This window comes from Periophthalmus magnuspinnatus, chromosome 8 (genome assembly GCF_009829125.3).
Source record: "Periophthalmus magnuspinnatus isolate fPerMag1 chromosome 8, fPerMag1.2.pri, whole genome shotgun sequence".
Classification (NCBI taxonomy): Eukaryota; Metazoa; Chordata; class Actinopteri; order Gobiiformes; family Gobiidae; genus Periophthalmus; species Periophthalmus magnuspinnatus.
The window spans coordinates 27644371-27660796 of record NC_047133.1 but is presented as its reverse complement, the minus strand read 5'-3'; the positions used below and the strand labels follow the sequence as shown (position 1 = coordinate 27660796).

The following is a 16426-nucleotide window of genomic DNA, read 5'->3' as shown; positions in this document are numbered from 1 at the left end:
ATGATGAGAGTAGTTTTGATTAAGGATTGTGTCACTCAGCCCAATGTTTTTTTATTTATTTTTGCAAAACATTGTACTTGTAATTTGGACTAATGAAACTTCAGTTTAGTCAACACTTAATACACTGTGTATAGTTTACACTGAATAGTTTTTGTAATGGTTTACTATAGCACATTACCATATTAGCAAAGCTTTTTAGTTTTTGTATTTTAGACTACATCAGGTCTCTCATGTAAGAACACATTTTAACTTCTTTGTCCCATCTGCTGAGTAACTTTTCTCTACCATCCCAGGCCAGTGCCATCAGGTCCACCACAGCAGCAGCACCAGACTGGGAGTGGACTGTTGAGAGAGCCGCGTCCCTATGGCAACTCAGTGTTTTTGTTAGCGCCTGTGAGTCAGACAAGCGGTGAGTCAACGTCAAGAGGAAACACACACACACACACATACAGTCACAATCATATTCACACACTCCCTCTCAGTTTCAGGGAAGCCAAATAAGGACAGCTCACAGCAACAGGCACACTGGCAGATCAGCGCTGGGCTAAAAACTGAATAGGCTAATTAGAGGTGAAAGACGTAAAGCCAGGAAGTCAAATTTTGGACAAAAGTAAGAGCTCAAATGGAGTACAGAGAGATCCAGAGGGCACATGTGTGGGCATGAACCCTCCTCCCATGTGCACCCTTCAAATGGGTGGGGGTAGTGGAAACAAATAGAGACACACCCAAAAGAGCACACCTTGGCTTAACTTGCTAAACCGCACTTTTTTTTTTTTTGTCTGACACCAACACATGATTTCTATGGCCACCTGCTTTTTTATTTTATTACAATGAAAAGACAAAAGTTAAGTACTGACATGCATCCACTTATTGGTGAATTTTCTACAATGGCGTTATAGTGAGATTTTTTTTTTTTTTGTCTTCTGAGCATTAGAATAAATAGACTCTTTTGAAAAAAAAAGTTTTTTATAATTTTATAAAAACATTATTAGACAGCTCTCACAGTTTTAATACTTGAAACCACTTTTCACTTTATTGAATTTCTAGAGATTTATGGCATTAAAGACTGCCAAGAAAATGAGTCTGACTTCTGTTAGTACAACAAAAACAAGCATTATATATATTTACTTGTCTGTTACGTGCTCTCCTGTCTTGGTTGCAGGAATACTATTACTCATACATACATCTCATATTAATACTGTAGTAAATGAAAAGTTTAAGTCAAAATAAAAAACATACAAAAAAAAGTTGAAATTAGTAATATCTTTGAATACCATATTAACTACAATTATAAAAGGCAATTTATTGTCTTATTGTTTATTTAATTTATATCCCATACCATGTGATAAATATAAAGTAGGCTTAAAAGTAGCCTGGTGATGACATATTAGCACTGTTGCCATAGCATCTGACAACAACAACAACAACAACAACAACAACAACAACAACAACAACAACAACAACAACAATAATGCAATGGATTTATATAGTGCTTTTTGGACACTCAAAGATGCTTTACAGTTTATTATTCATTCACTCTATACTCAATGGAGGTAAGCTACTATTGTAGACTGACTGAACGAGGCTGCCAATCTGCACCACCAATCACTCACACACACACAACACTTTCATACTAAGCAATGTGGCTGAAGTACCTTGCCTAAGGACACAATGTTTTTTGCAACTAGCACCCCACTGTGGCACCTCATATTCCCAGGGGTTTCTCATTATTATGCCCCAGAACAGGCTAAGCTTCTGAGATCTGAAAAGATCAGACTTTGACAAGGAGGTATGTCCACATATGAAATATTCTTGTAAATAGTCCTTAAAATGTCACCTTCAAACGGGAAACTGAAACCTGTGAATACAAAATAAGAAAAAAATGATTAAAGTTGCCTATATTGGAATTGGAGGCACTAATCCCCTAAATAGGTGCAGTTCAAACCAGCCTATCAGTCTGACACAATGAGGAACCACCTTTCCCTCTAATCTTGTCAAAGATAACGCAATACATTTAGAGTATCACCTGTTCTCCAACGGTCCACTTTAAATTGCAACACACATAATTGCAGCTCAAACAAAAGAAAAGTTCAAAAGTTGTATCTGTTTTGCGGCAGGTGAACTGCAACAAATCTCAGGTGGAAACAGCATAGCTTAGCAGTTATACAAGCAGAAAAGAGAGTAGGGTCAAAGGTGGACTGCTAAATAGGATGGCAGCTGGAAAGGGGGTGCTTATAAGGCTGATGTTACAGGAACTGGACTAACAAGCCAGGCCAGAATGTGTTGCAGGACTGAAAGTGGCTCCGGGAACCAAGGCCGAAGTGTGTGTACGTTTGTGCCTGTTAACACACAAGTGATTAATGAGATGGAAGGAAGTGAGCGGGCCACAGCGTGTCACTCCAGATGAGGTCAGTGGTCAAATGGAGGAAAACAAAATGCAATGTGTGCTATGATAGGTTTCCTATCTCATTCACAAAATCCCCAAAATAATTTCACTCCTAATTTGGGTTATTTCAACATCTGAAAGAGATGAGCAATGTGTTTCCGCTTCCTCTTTACACCCGCAGATTTTATAGTGTGATTAGAATAAAATAGTGAATATAAGATCAAAATGATCAGGTTTGTGGATTTTCCCTTAGGATATTACAGAATTGATATAGGATTACTAGTACAAGTAAAAGTTAAATCTGTTAAATGGACAAAATGTTGTGGGAGTGAAGATGTTTTGCTACTCATCCAAGCTGCTTCTTCAGTTCTGGTCAGATTACTGGTGGACACTGCCTTATATCTGTCTGAAGGGAGGAGCTAACTATACTGAAACTGTAAACAGCTATTGTTTTGGACGACTGAGGGATTACACAGCTATAGGCTTACTAGTTCCTTTCTAACTAAGCCATACCTGCTTCTCAATGCATGATCTTGTCAGATAAGCAAGGCTGTGCCTGATTAGTACTTGAAGAGACCACTGAGAAATACCAGTTGCCACAGTGGGGCAGCAATGGGGCAGCAATGGGGCAGCAATGGGGCAGCAATGGGGCAGCAATGGGGCAGAAGTGGCTCTAGTGGAAACGCAAGAAACTTCACAGCCTTGCATCCATCAGTCTACCCAGGCTCAGCTGTGGCTACAATAGTAGCTTACCACAACCAAGTATGGAGTGAAGGAATAATGCACTGGATAGCGCTTTGGGTCTTTTGAAAGTAACTATATAGATACAATGCATTATTATTACTATTATTAACTATCAGAGGGACATGTGTGTCAGCAGCACCTTTTTGAAAATAACCAATTGCTGTAAATGCGTTCGTGATCCTTGGTTTGCACTTATGTCCTTTTGAGTATGAGCTCACTTCTCAAGAATCCACCTCTGCTGTTCTTGTGTGTCCTAACAACTCATCTGTGCCAGGCGCTTTGACCACCAGCCAGAGGGCCCAGACTTGGAGCACGGCTGCTTTGGCTGGCCCTGATGGTGTTCAGCTGGCCAGTCCTCTGGCTAGGTGCTGTGTACTGACTCTCTGTATGGAAGAATGAACTTGGGAGCTTTCAAACCTCCCATATACTTGGGAGGTTTGGAAGCTCCCAGATTGAAACAGCTTCCGCTAAGGTGACCACATTTTTGAGTGTGGTGGAGAATGAAGACTATTTATGACTGACTATTTAACCTCAGAGATAATAACTGCTATGACATGATTTTTAGATTTTTCAATTGTAAAACACAGAGAAGCAACAGGTGCCAACATATTACAGCGCTGAATGCCAGTATGCCCAATTGATTTCTTGTGCTTGACAACCAAGAGGGACATGTGGTCACCCTAGCTTCTGTGTAAAATTGGCCGATGACTAAAAAGGTTGAGATAAATGACCGTAATTAAGGAGAGTCAGATAGTGAAGAGCGAGACAGAAAGAAAACACAGGAGAAGGGTTAGAGAAGGTGGTCGTGGCTATGGGGTATTTTTAGCTAGTGGAGTGGGAGAGGGCGGTATCTTCTTAGGGGTTTTTCCAGAGGAGTATATTTAGAGAGGGATGTGTAAAAATGACAGAGAGGGGAAGAACAGGAGGGATGTGCCATGTACAGAGTGCCAGTCTGATGTAAAGCTGTGCAACAGGACCACACACATTCTTTCATTCTCCATGTGGCACTGGCTACAACTGACTACACTGTTCACCTGGTTGACTCAGTTGAGTATATTGCCAAAATCCACAGGCAATTACTGTAAATTTCACTCCCTTCTCCTCAGAATTTGAGTGTACCAAAACAGGGAACTTTAACACAGTAAAGGCAGTTGGGAATGAAAGTTCTTTTTCATACAAACAAAAATCTATGGATTTCAATGGATTTGATGCATTGCTTCTTAAGTTAATTGTGTTCAGTTTTGTCCATAGCTGATGGCTTTGCAAGACACAATCTTTTCTTTTGTTGTTTTGTTGTTGTTGTTTTTTTGGTTGTTTTTTTTTTGCCAGCTAATGATCTGAGATGCTCCAGGGTCACACAGTCTTGTCTGATAACTTTTTCCATCTCAACAATCTACGTTTGGCTTAACAAGTGATCAAGTTGTGTTTTGGGTCATTTAGTTTAAGCTCTTTTGCATATATAAGGAGGTCTGAGAGTATATGGACAAGTCACTGTCAAGCACATCAATAAAGCTTCCCAGACACCACAATTCAGACATTATTTTCCACAAGCTCAAAGTGAAAAGAGCAGCCACCAATCAGAGAACGTGGCTGAACGTAACAGAGTGGGGGAGACGAGACACGCGCACAGCTGAAAAAGCAATGCTAATAATAATGGCAGAAATGAGAGAGGAGGAGAAAAGCAAAGAAGCTGTGTGGTTTCGTTCAGGATCATAACATGTGCTCTGTCCGGGCATACTCTGAAATGGAGAGGATCTGGAGCCGCAGTGACGCCATTGTGGTTCCTCAGCACTTCCTGTCTACCGCCGCACTGTTGTGCAGTGTGTGCGTCGTCTCCTTGGCAACTGACATCACGTAAATAGCGGAGCGCGTGGCTGCCTGGTGCCTTTTTGGTAAAAAGCTTAGAAAGTTGGACCAGAGATTTCAGCTAGCTACCCTGAAGCTATTGTATTTAATTGTATCTTTTACGTCTGCACTGGATGTCGCCGAATCGTATTTTGCTAATAAAAAAGAGACATTATGTCCAAAACGTTGTACACAATTATGAATAGCACGTGGAACACAGGAAGGAAAAGAATACTGACAATGCTCATATAAAGGGAGTGCGGGTTGCATTTAAGGTGCACTATTTAACTTTCCTTGTCTCATAGAGAGTTCATTGCTACGCCTCGAAATGTTTGCAGTGTGATATTATACTTAACTACAGTAAACCCATAAGTTACTGGCGTTTCATTACTAAGAAACGCCTTAAAAGACTTAAAAGATTCTTACTGTGAGCAGGGTTGCCTCTCCAAAGACCTGTCCTGATAGGTACGTTTTATGTCAGGTAAAGCAATAACATCAATACAGACCAGAAGGTGGCCCACCCTCCTTAAAGGTGCACTATGTAACATCTACAGAGATGTTATCGTGTTGCTTGGAGTGTTACACAGCATGGAATTACACTTATTTAGCTCACAGTAAGCACAAGCAACTGATGCCAGAAAGCCAAGTTACAGGTCAGATCTGTGGAGAGGCAAGCCGACTCAGAGTAATGTATGTTTTTTAAGTAAATTAAAACACATGTAATTGAGGAAATGCAAGATGAATAGTTTAATGTCATATTATGGAATATTCGAGACCAAGCAATAGCATCTCCATGGAGTCAAGCAGGTGACAGGCCCTCCGTCAGAAAACTTACATAGTGCACCTTTAATCAACTGCTGCAACAGTTATAGAATAGGACTATTATCTGAGTAATTCAATTGTGCTTCATGTGGCTTTGAGTCTTATTTTCAGTTTTATTGTCACAATGTTTTTGTAAAATAAACCTCGACTTAAGGTAGGAGGCCTGTATTTGCTGATTTCCTTCTATTCCCTTCTTTCCAAAACCATATGCATGTTGCGTGTTGCCTAATTGTGTCGACTTGCCATGGTAACTAAGTGTGAGTTGATTTTTATTTAATGTTTTTCATCACAAACCCTGTGGCCCAGATTATGTCACTGCTATGAATCACTATAGGTCAGCCAAGCAAATGTGGTGTGACAGTGACATAAGGAAAGTTATGCTTTAATAATGTAAACAAAAATAGGTTACTTAGAATCTTCTATGTAATGGTTATTTTGTAATTTATTTGTCATTATTTGTCTTTTGATTCCACAGCCTGCTCTGGAAATATCCGAGTGTAACAGCATGCTATGACCCATGATAAAGCTTTTCTGAAGAAGTCCACAAACTCATCAAAACTCCTGGCCACATTCATGAGCTGTAGTAGACCACAACCTCAAAGGTCAGCCCTGTGTTACATTGATGATTTCTGCCTCATACATTTATAGCACATTCCTCTCACACAATAGGGGCATTTACAACCTTGGTTACATGTCAGTTTGCTTAACATGCACAGCTGATAATATTTTACAGAACCATATACTGTATCTCTGGCTTTGAGGCAAGGACAGCACTCCAGTGCTGGCAGCACCACTTTCCGAGCTCCACATTTTTTCTGCCAATGGGAATCATTGTGGAACATTGCACTCCAAAATATTCCATAATCGGAGGGCTGGAAAAGTTGTATCATGTGTTCATTTGGATCATATTGTGGAGACTGATTAAAGTTGCTATAGTTTTGTCTTCCCATCATAGGTCAGTATTTTTTACAAACTTACCAAAATGAATTATACATTTCAACCTCAAACATCATATTAAAAGAGGTGACCAGAAGAAAATAAAACCATGGGGCAGGGCTAGTGCACGTTTATCTGTCCTTCCAACTATAATGGAAGGACAGATAGATAATTTCAGAATGATGAAACATTACAATCGTTGCCATAGAGATAAACGATTTAATATTATGTCTTTTGAATGGAAAAAAAAAAACTGCTCAAAATGTTGCATATGAATTCCATGACTAGCCAGTCAAACCCAAAAGAAGACATTACACCAACAAAGAAGACACTGACAAATACTAGTACTAAACAATAAAGGACTATGTATGTATGCCTAGAATAAATAAGAAAACAAAAACATTAAATTAAAGTTAATTATAATCTAAAGAAAATATGACAATCAGTGCCTCAATAGTGGATCACATTCATCATTACCACACTGATGTTGCGTGTGGCTATGCTAATGAGCATCTTTGGGAGGCAAAACTAAGGGGAGTTTGCACGGCACGCCTCACCACAGGATGGAAATGAAAACCTTTTGTTTTCAGTTTATATCAACCACCGTTTTTCACTCTGACAACCCTGTGATTTTGGGTTGATTAAAATTGAAATTGACAAATTGCTATCCCTGGTAATCATAACTGAACTGTATTCATCTCGAGAGTCTGCTAACAATTACAAAGTTTAGGTAATCATCATGTAACTTGATTATCACGACACTTTATTTAACTGTCATGCAAACTGTAAATCCCCTATGAAGACAAAATAAGAACCGAAGTCCACAAACCAAACATTATCCCATGTGAGGATAAACAGTGTGTTATGTGTCTTCCTGGCAGCAGACATTACAGGAGGACGGAGTTGCCTAGAGACCGCTCTGTGTGTACGTGTGGAATGTGTGACGTTCTCGCGCTGAGGGGCGTGGCTGCCTGTGGTCGTCAGCGCTCAAACACACCCAGAGGCTTTGGAAAAGAAAGGGGAAGTCATAAAGTCTCTAATAGCCCTTCTCTCAGAAGCTCATATTACCGTCCTGCTGTAGGGGGGTGGGGGTCCTGAGACAGACAGGTGCAAATAAATAGCAAACTTGGACTCAAACAGTCACACTTGGACAAGGATACAGTCTATGCAAACACAACATTGCTATGAAGTCAGACAAAGAATGTTGCACGCCAATTAAAACTGCTGTGTCCAAGAGCCATTTATAGCCAATGTTTGTTTACAATTTAATCTAGTATGCAACCTTTTTTTTTTACATTTTATTTATGCTTTAACTAGGTTTCAATCATACAAACTATCATAAAAACAGAATACACAATCTGTGGAGTTCTTCGAACATTAGTAGTCTACACTTTGGAGTGAGCTTTGTAATTGCAATTTCATCTATCTTTGTCCATCACCAGCTTCAATCTCAAATAAAAGGCAATTTTTTCCATCACGTACATTTTCTCCAATATATTATCCATTGTTTCAATTTCAAAGGGACCTTTAGTATGCAACATTTTTATTTAGTGGACCGCACTGAATGAACAGGGGTCAGAACTTCAAATTCTACATAAAGCAAAGTTTCACCTTCTTGCAACCTGACACTAGTTACAATGAACTTTGTCATTGCCTGTCTCTAGCCGGGGCAGTGTAACCTTGCCTTTCACATGTTGTACAAGGCATTTTAACAAACCATATCAGTGCCTTTGTCCACTTGACTACACATTACCTTCTCTTCCTGCCTGTCTGCCATTGACTCGTTTATTAGCAGCTGTGTGGCCAATTATCCCCCTGCCCCCTTTCCTGTGTTCTAGCGCCCAGGACTAAGCAGCAGGAACACCAGGCATCAGAGAGAGAGAGCGAGAGAGAAAAAGGGAGAGAAGGGGAGAAGAGGAGAGACAGGGGAGGGCTCCTCTTCAGGCTGGCGTCATAAAGGAATTCCCTGCGCGGTTTTGGTCCCGCCCACTCAGTAACTCTCAACCCCGTCTGGATGTGAGACGTTCACACACACTTCTGTCTGCAGCACCGCACCGGGACGCACCTCTCACAACCAGGACAAAGAGCGGGAGACACGAGTAAACAATAGGAGATTGACGGGACAAAAGTGAAGTTTTAATCTTGTCTGGGAATATGAAGAAGAGGAGATTTGAAGAGTTGTAACTTCAGGTAAGATCTATTTCTTACAACTACTACTATTCTCTTTTAGGGCTTTATTACCTGGTTATTCGGGCTGCCTCAACTTTTCTTTACTGTTGTTTTGCAGAGACAGTCCACACCTAGTCCAGATCTACAACCTGCTGATCAAGACAGATGTTGACTACAGTGAACTAAGTCATGTGCGTGCCTGCTGCACAAATGTACAGTAACGCTCCGGTGCTGGGATTACGCCTAAGGTCTGCCACTATGGAGCAGCTCTGTTACAAAGGTCAGACGTAAATAGTTCAGTTGAATGGGAAGGCTTAATTTCTGTCTGCCTGTCTGTCTGTCCAGTTGACATTGGGGATTACACATATCCACTCTGAATTACTTGTGTGATTCTGTGTGACTTTTGAACACTTCTTATTTGTGTGTTAGTAGCAACAACAAAAAAGATCATAAAAGTTGTCAAAACTTTGGTTGGAGGGACGTAATGGTAGTGGTTGACGTGAGGCCGGAGCCACTCATACATTCCTCTCATTGTTCAGGGGCCCTGTAAGTCTGCAAGCTCCCAAACCTCCATGAAAGGAAGGGAATCCATGGACTACTGTAGTTTAGCCACTCCAGTGCAGAGGTGGCTCACAATCTCTTCCTGTCTATTTCTCTGTCTTGATTTACTTATAGAAGTACTTATGAAGACCAGTTTGAGCATAAATTGTCATTACAGACTTAAAAGAATGACAGTAGAAGAGTGTACAGCGAATTAAGCCCCTGAGGACATAGGGGAAAGGTAGAATTTATTCTTTCTTTAATTACACTGTAACAAGTTGTGGCAATGAGAGTGAGTAGAGAGTTTGGTTCGTAGAACTTTGGTGGGGTGGCAGGCTGGTTGGGGTGGGTGTGCCCTCAGATGTATAGACTCAGGCATCGGAAAGCCTGGCGTAGTGGAATAAAAGTGTGTGGTTTGTGTACATCATGTGTGCATGTGGTGCAGTGGCAGCAGCACAGCACAGGATAAGTACAGGGCGGCTAGTGGTACTGGTGGTGAGGCTGTTTGGCAACGAGTCAGGCTTATGGGATAGAGTTACACTGGGCTGAAGGGATCAACCAAGAGCTTGGGCTGGGCGCTTCCCCTTTACAACACTATTTAACTTTAAAAATCCATACCTGGGAATTATTTTTCTTCTGTCCCAAACACAGTACACAGATTCAACATGTTTAGTTTTAATCTTGAGAAAATATAACAACATAGAAGAAATCCGCTGAATGTCATTGAATGTCACAGCCGGAGTGATAATTACACCCTCGCACGCAACATGAAACAAATACAGTTTTTAGTCACTCGTAGCCAGACGCTCAGTGTCTGGCGTAAGCGGCCACTGATAGGGCGTGGTGCTGTGTGTAAGGTGAACAAGGTCAACAATCTGTGGTTTAACCGGCAGCATGTAAATGAGGCTTATATTTTTTGTAATTTTAATAGTCCAAATGAAGAAAGGCTGGCTACTATTAATCTTAACATTTTTCCCATAAATCGTTTCAGCTTGAATATTGTGTCACTTTTTACATTTTTCTTTTTTCCTTTTTTACGTGCAATTGTAAATCTGGTGTAAATGATAGAAAAGCATATTTGATAACAAATGAGTTATTTTTGCACTGGAAATTAAGATATAATTGTTATATACCACTGCTTGCCATTGCTACTAATTACCCTGCTTTCACATGCATGTAAAAACAAATTGCCCACTGTAAAAGTCTTGATATGGTTGAAGTTCACAGCAGTGTAGTGAAGTGAGCGAGTGCTGGGGTCATCCTCATTGCTGTTTCCACACAGTGGTTAGCAGGCCTGTGGTGCAAATGTCAGATGGTGTGTATTTTTGTGTATGAAACAGTGAGACTACCTGATATCATAATTGTATTTGTTCATTGATAGGAATTGAAGTTCATATTGTGGTTTGTATATTTTGAGTGAGCATAGGAAAGGGGAGAGGGATGAGATGTGTTGAAAAACAAGAGGTCAAGATCCAGCTGTCTCAACAGAGGCTTTTCCACTTAACCGTGTGCCCTTGTGTAAACGACAAAGTCAGTCCTGGACAGGCTCAAGAACACAGTCCGAAAAAAAAAATCTGTGGCTCGTCTACACCCACATCTCCATATGCTGTTTTTTCTCCATTTTAAGTGTAATCCTAGCTATACATGCCAAGAGTACAGTCATTTAAAACCAACAAAATTACCCCTGAACTAAGTGGAACCCATGAAGACAGTATGGAAACATTTTGAGTTGACCAAAGTTTTATCTGCTGGGAATCTGCATAAATGCCCTGGCATGAGTGAGGCACAACACATAGCCGTCCTTTATGAGAATGTGCAACCTTTGAAAATGCCACTTTGACTTCAAGTTCAGACTCAAATGTTCAAATGTATCGCTCCAAATCTAAAAGTGTGGAAGCCTTCTCGAGATCCCTTTTTTGAGTTTTGGCATTGGGGTGTTTGGCAGCACATGTCAAAAGCAGAATACATTTATTACAGGGGGAATGGGAAGGAATGAGCTCATAGGCATTAACGGCTGCGGGTTCGAACGAGGGGAAAGCGGAGAAAAGGAGGGAGAGAAGGAGGGACAGAGAAGTGATGGAAAAGATGAAAAGACTGAGAAAATAACACACGAGATGAGCCTGTGCCAGATAAAAGGGCGGTTTAGACCAAAAGAGGAGAGTTTGAGTTTGACAGGAATTAGCATGGCGTCTGTGTGGTGAAAGTGAGACCTTAAATGACCTCTTCGAAGGCACCATCACTAAGCGAGACTACATGTGCGCGTGTCACATGATCTGATAACTGGGGTGCATGACGTATATAAAAACAACCATATCATAAAAATAAAAGGTAATTAAAGAAGAAAAAAATATTACCGTTACTGCTCCTACGCTAATTAGTTCTAATAAGAATTTGGTCCTGTTGATGGCAAGTGTGCTAAACCCTTATTTACTAGTCTGCATTAGACGATAGATTTCCTAAACAAAAATAAGATACTCTCCCTTTTGAAGGTATAAACTTATATATGTTCAATGCACCCAGAAAGTATACAACACAGAAAAAATATACAGTAGTTACAGCTCAGCATTGGTAATAAAAATACAAATTTTATAATTAATGTTATGTAATGTTACACAAGTAAAGATTAAGTTTTAGATGCATACAGTTCAATTTACTGTTATTGGATGAACCTATAGATTACAAGGCATTATATATTTGCGTCAGGCCACTCAACTCAACATTTGGGGGGGTCTGGGGGCAAAATGCTTCACCTGGGCCCTCCTCTAATATTAATTAATAGGAAGGGTCCAATTCTGCGCTCCTTACAGCCTGGATCTCGAACAATCGATCCCTTTGTCCCCCCTGCCTACTCTACTGATTCTGTGCTAAATAAATAGTCTTATTAGCACAGTAATAGATTTGTATTTGTATATTTTCAGTTTCTATCTAATTCAACAGTGTATCTTATTGCTCTCATTTTGTTGAAACATACATTCAGGGAACACAGTAATGGCAGACAACCAGGTCAAACCTATTTAGACCCTGGACTTCCCCAAAAGTGTCTTACTGACTCATACCTATGGCAGAATGCTCACACTGCTTAAAATATAAACGGGAGTCTGATTGAGGGCATTGGAACATCCTTGATAATGTTTCCTGTCTTGACAAGTAGTATCAAACAGTACTTGAGGAAATTATTTGCCCCAAGGTGCACAGTGAATGGACTTGCTATAACTACAGTATTATCAGACATACCGTTTGCCTCCTATTAGACCTTTTACACATGAAATTCAGATTTGGCAGATTATGGCAGAGGAAACACAGCTCGGTGCACTCCACATAGAGGCACATATAAAGGGGCAGAGGCAGGACAGCGTCTTTCAAGGGAGTGCCACTTGACTGGTCATTTCCTTCTAACCTAATTCTCCATTCTGTCATTGAAAAGCTATTTTTATAAGAGGCCACAGGAAGTCTGGGAGTTGACAAGAACACGCACATACAGTATACACACACAGCTATGAGAACGGCTTCACTTTGACTTGTAAACGTCAAATGCACAGACGAGCAGCATACGGAAATGCATTAACATAACTGCCACCTCAAACATACACATATTATCTTTTGAAAAGCACTAAACCAAAATGACTAAACATACTAAACAGTAAGATTTTATACATCTTTGTAGTGCAACCTTTTATCAAAAAAGTAATTTGGATTCATTTGTATATTTCTGTTGGCCAGGGGAATTCCTGGCAGAGTGATTTTTGACACTCCATAACTAAATCACATTGCCAGGGATTTCCAATGGCTGACATGAAAATTTCAGCTTATATATTTATATTTAAAAAAAAAAAAAACTTTCTTGTCATTGTGTGCAACTGCTCCTGAGCTGGCTGTGCGGCCTCAGGACTTAGCTCACATGTGAACAGTGAATGTCGGCCATGTTCACAGTGGTTAAGTTCTGCCGCCACAGGGCTGCAGTCTACAGGGGGCAGTAAAGGTCACTGGGGGAAGGTAATACATAAAACAAAAGGATTAGGTGCCAATTTTATACAATGTGGATACAAACCTTTAACAGAAAATCTTGTCATATATTCTTTTTTTATTAATTACATCCAATATAACAGCATGAGGTGAAGCTTGCAGAGAGGTTCAAAGATGGCCTATTGGTCAGCGGGAGTGCAGCAGGTATACAGTTGGAGGGGAGTTTCTCATGAGAGCCAGTAATGTGGTGAATTAGCTGAAAGCGTGTGACCAGTGTCTGTTAAATGTCAGGGCTCTCATTAGTGTGGAAAGGCAATGAGCGAGTGACATGTCGTCATTTGTATCTACAGCTGCCCGGGTCTCACAGTGGCAGTATGGTGTGTTTCTACCTTTTGATTTGCGTGTGTGTGGGGGGAGGGGGGGTCTGTGTGTCTGTGTGTTTGTGTGTGTGTGTATGTCCCTCGCTGGGCTGGTCTCCTGTGCCTGCTGTGCTGATAATCAGTGTGTGACGTTGGCTGGCTCAGTTCAGCAGGAACAGGGGACTGGTCTCATTTCTATTTAAGACCACTCTGATAGCTTTGCTTATATAGTACTGGCTGATATGTACAATAGATGTATTGATGTGTGCACAAAAGACATGCAGTAGTGTCAGAATGTAGCTTTGATGTTGTGGCTGTGGTTATTTTGCTTACCATAGAATGTGTTATTTTTTCCAATTATATATTTCCTCAAGTTCTTTTTGTGAACTGTATAGGAAACGTGAGAAAAAAATAAAATAAAATATGAACTACAAGTATTTATAAACTAAAGGAAGCATTTGAAAAGCTGTTAATTCACTTAAAAGCCAAACGGTAATTAAGGAAGTATTTCTGAATATTTATTATGTTTTGCATGTGTAATTAAATGAATCTGCTGTTTGTTTTCTTATATGTGATATTATGTGTAGAAATCTGAAAACTAAACAAATGTGTATAAAAAATAAATTCAATAAAGAAGCTAAAGTATTTTCTTGTCAGTGTCTTCTTGCTTTATAAGTCACAATCAAATAATTACACTCAAACCTAATAAAAAATTGTGTCGACCTTCCATCTGAATGGGTTTGTGGGTATTATAATGTAAACAGGAAAGAGCAACAAAGGGGGCATGATGTGTAGATTTGTTTGGCTTTCATCACTGGAATACAATGATTGCTGTAAAGTCACAATGTGAGGATTACATCCAGGAAATTCTGCAGAACTAGTTAATTTTTATAGAAATTACTGGGTTATTTGCTAATGTCTGTGTTCAGCTATTACTTAAAATTCAAATATTGAATTTCTTTGAGATAAAATACTCCATTGGAAATATTCAGGACAACAACACTTAAGTGAAACATTTTTTTTTTTTTTTTTTTTTGTACAGGACAAATTACACAATTTCTCTAATTATTGTCGCATAACCTATACAAATGAACAAAGATCCATTTGGTATAGTTTTCAGTGTGACTGAACATCTCCCATAGTGACCAGCATCAAACAGAAACTTTTGATAAGGGCTGCAGTCCGGATGTTAGTCCATGCCCCACAGTTGCTATGGTAACTGTGGTGCAAACTGTCATCAGTCTCAGCCGGTTGCGTCACAAGTAAGTTCAACAGACTTCCTGTTTCTGGAAAGCAGCGGGGAGCCTAGGTAAAAGTACAATACACAATGCACTAATGCTAAGTCCTCAAGTACTCAACTCTCCTCTACTACTGTTTTGTAGGCATATTAAATTAGTGTCCCAACATTTATTGCCCCATTGTCTTCCCTTGTATCTAAACTGTTTATCTTTCTGCCCCGCTCGGCAAACTTCCTGTCTTTTTTTTTTTTTTTTCACACCCACGCAGTTGGACTCTCACCTGGCTGCCACTACCTCATCAGGTATTTGACCAATGGCGTCAAAAGCCCATGAGTTCCTATAACAACCAAACAGGCAAACAGAAGTGATGATAAGAGCAGTGCAGTAGGATAGAGTTCTTGTGATAGTTCCTGTATCTTATGGAATATACAGCTATTTGAACTTTGACAATTTAACTGTCAGCTCAATGAATTCATAGTGCTGTAGGAATGGACTATTATAAGTATGCAATTATACATAACAGTAAACAACAACAGACTTATATCTATTAAAACATCAATAGATGAACAGTATGTTATTGCTCATCAATACAACAAGGTATTAGATTAACTTACAGATATACTAAATGCAGTAGGATAGATATTTATACAATAATTATTTCACTAACCTCATCTACAATAATACCGAAATAATTATGTTATATGCAAATAGACAACCTTCAAATCCTTGCCAGTTTGTAATTTCCCTGCAAGTCCACTCCACCCTGCAGCTGTGGAGCAGGTCAGCACTCCCGTCTGTCTGTCTGGCTCTTGGTTCTAACTGTAAAAAAATGGCCCATCTAGCCGAAAGGAAAAACGATAATTGCCATTATGACTGCAGTGGCCCAGCACATCGCACAAAGTACTGATTGTTCCAAACTGGTGAAGGGGGGCGGGGGGCAATCACTGTTGGCTCTGTGCAGACGCTACACAATATTATGGTAGCGTGACTGTGGCTCATCCTACACACACCTCAAGCTTTCTTTTTGGGCCGTCTCCTTTTGCTGTAATAAATAAAGTACAAAACAAACAAAGTACTATAGAATGAACATCAATCTGTCAAACCATATGTAAACACTACGTCTCTGCCAATAGAAAATGTGGCCTTTTCATGCCTGTCCCTGCACACCAACGCCTAGCTGGTGTGTGACTGAGGTTTTAAGACCTTATCCTACTTTTTTTTTTTTTATATGAACATAAAATGTGGCTTTTGCTACCAAAGTCACAACCCTGACAGAACACAACCAGAAACAGGTTTTGAATCCAATAACAGGAAGCATGGGTACCCTCCAACTTAAGTAAATGTTGTCTAATAGCAACACAGATGAAAGACTTTGTACCATATTGCAGTATTTGATTTAAAAAGTAACTTTACAAATTGTGAGC

At 39.9% G+C, this 16426-nt stretch overlaps 1 long non-coding RNA gene across 1 annotated transcript; it reads left to right on the top strand.

Annotated features, from left to right (window-relative positions):
• The first annotated feature begins 8612 nt into the window (after nt 1-8612).
• LOC129456446 (uncharacterized) lies at nt 8613-11001 on the top strand. Its single transcript, XR_008648769.1, has 2 exons — nt 8613-8923; nt 9021-11001. It is a non-coding gene; the product is annotated as an uncharacterized LOC129456446 (long non-coding RNA).
• Nucleotides 11002-16426: the final 5425 nt, after the last annotated feature.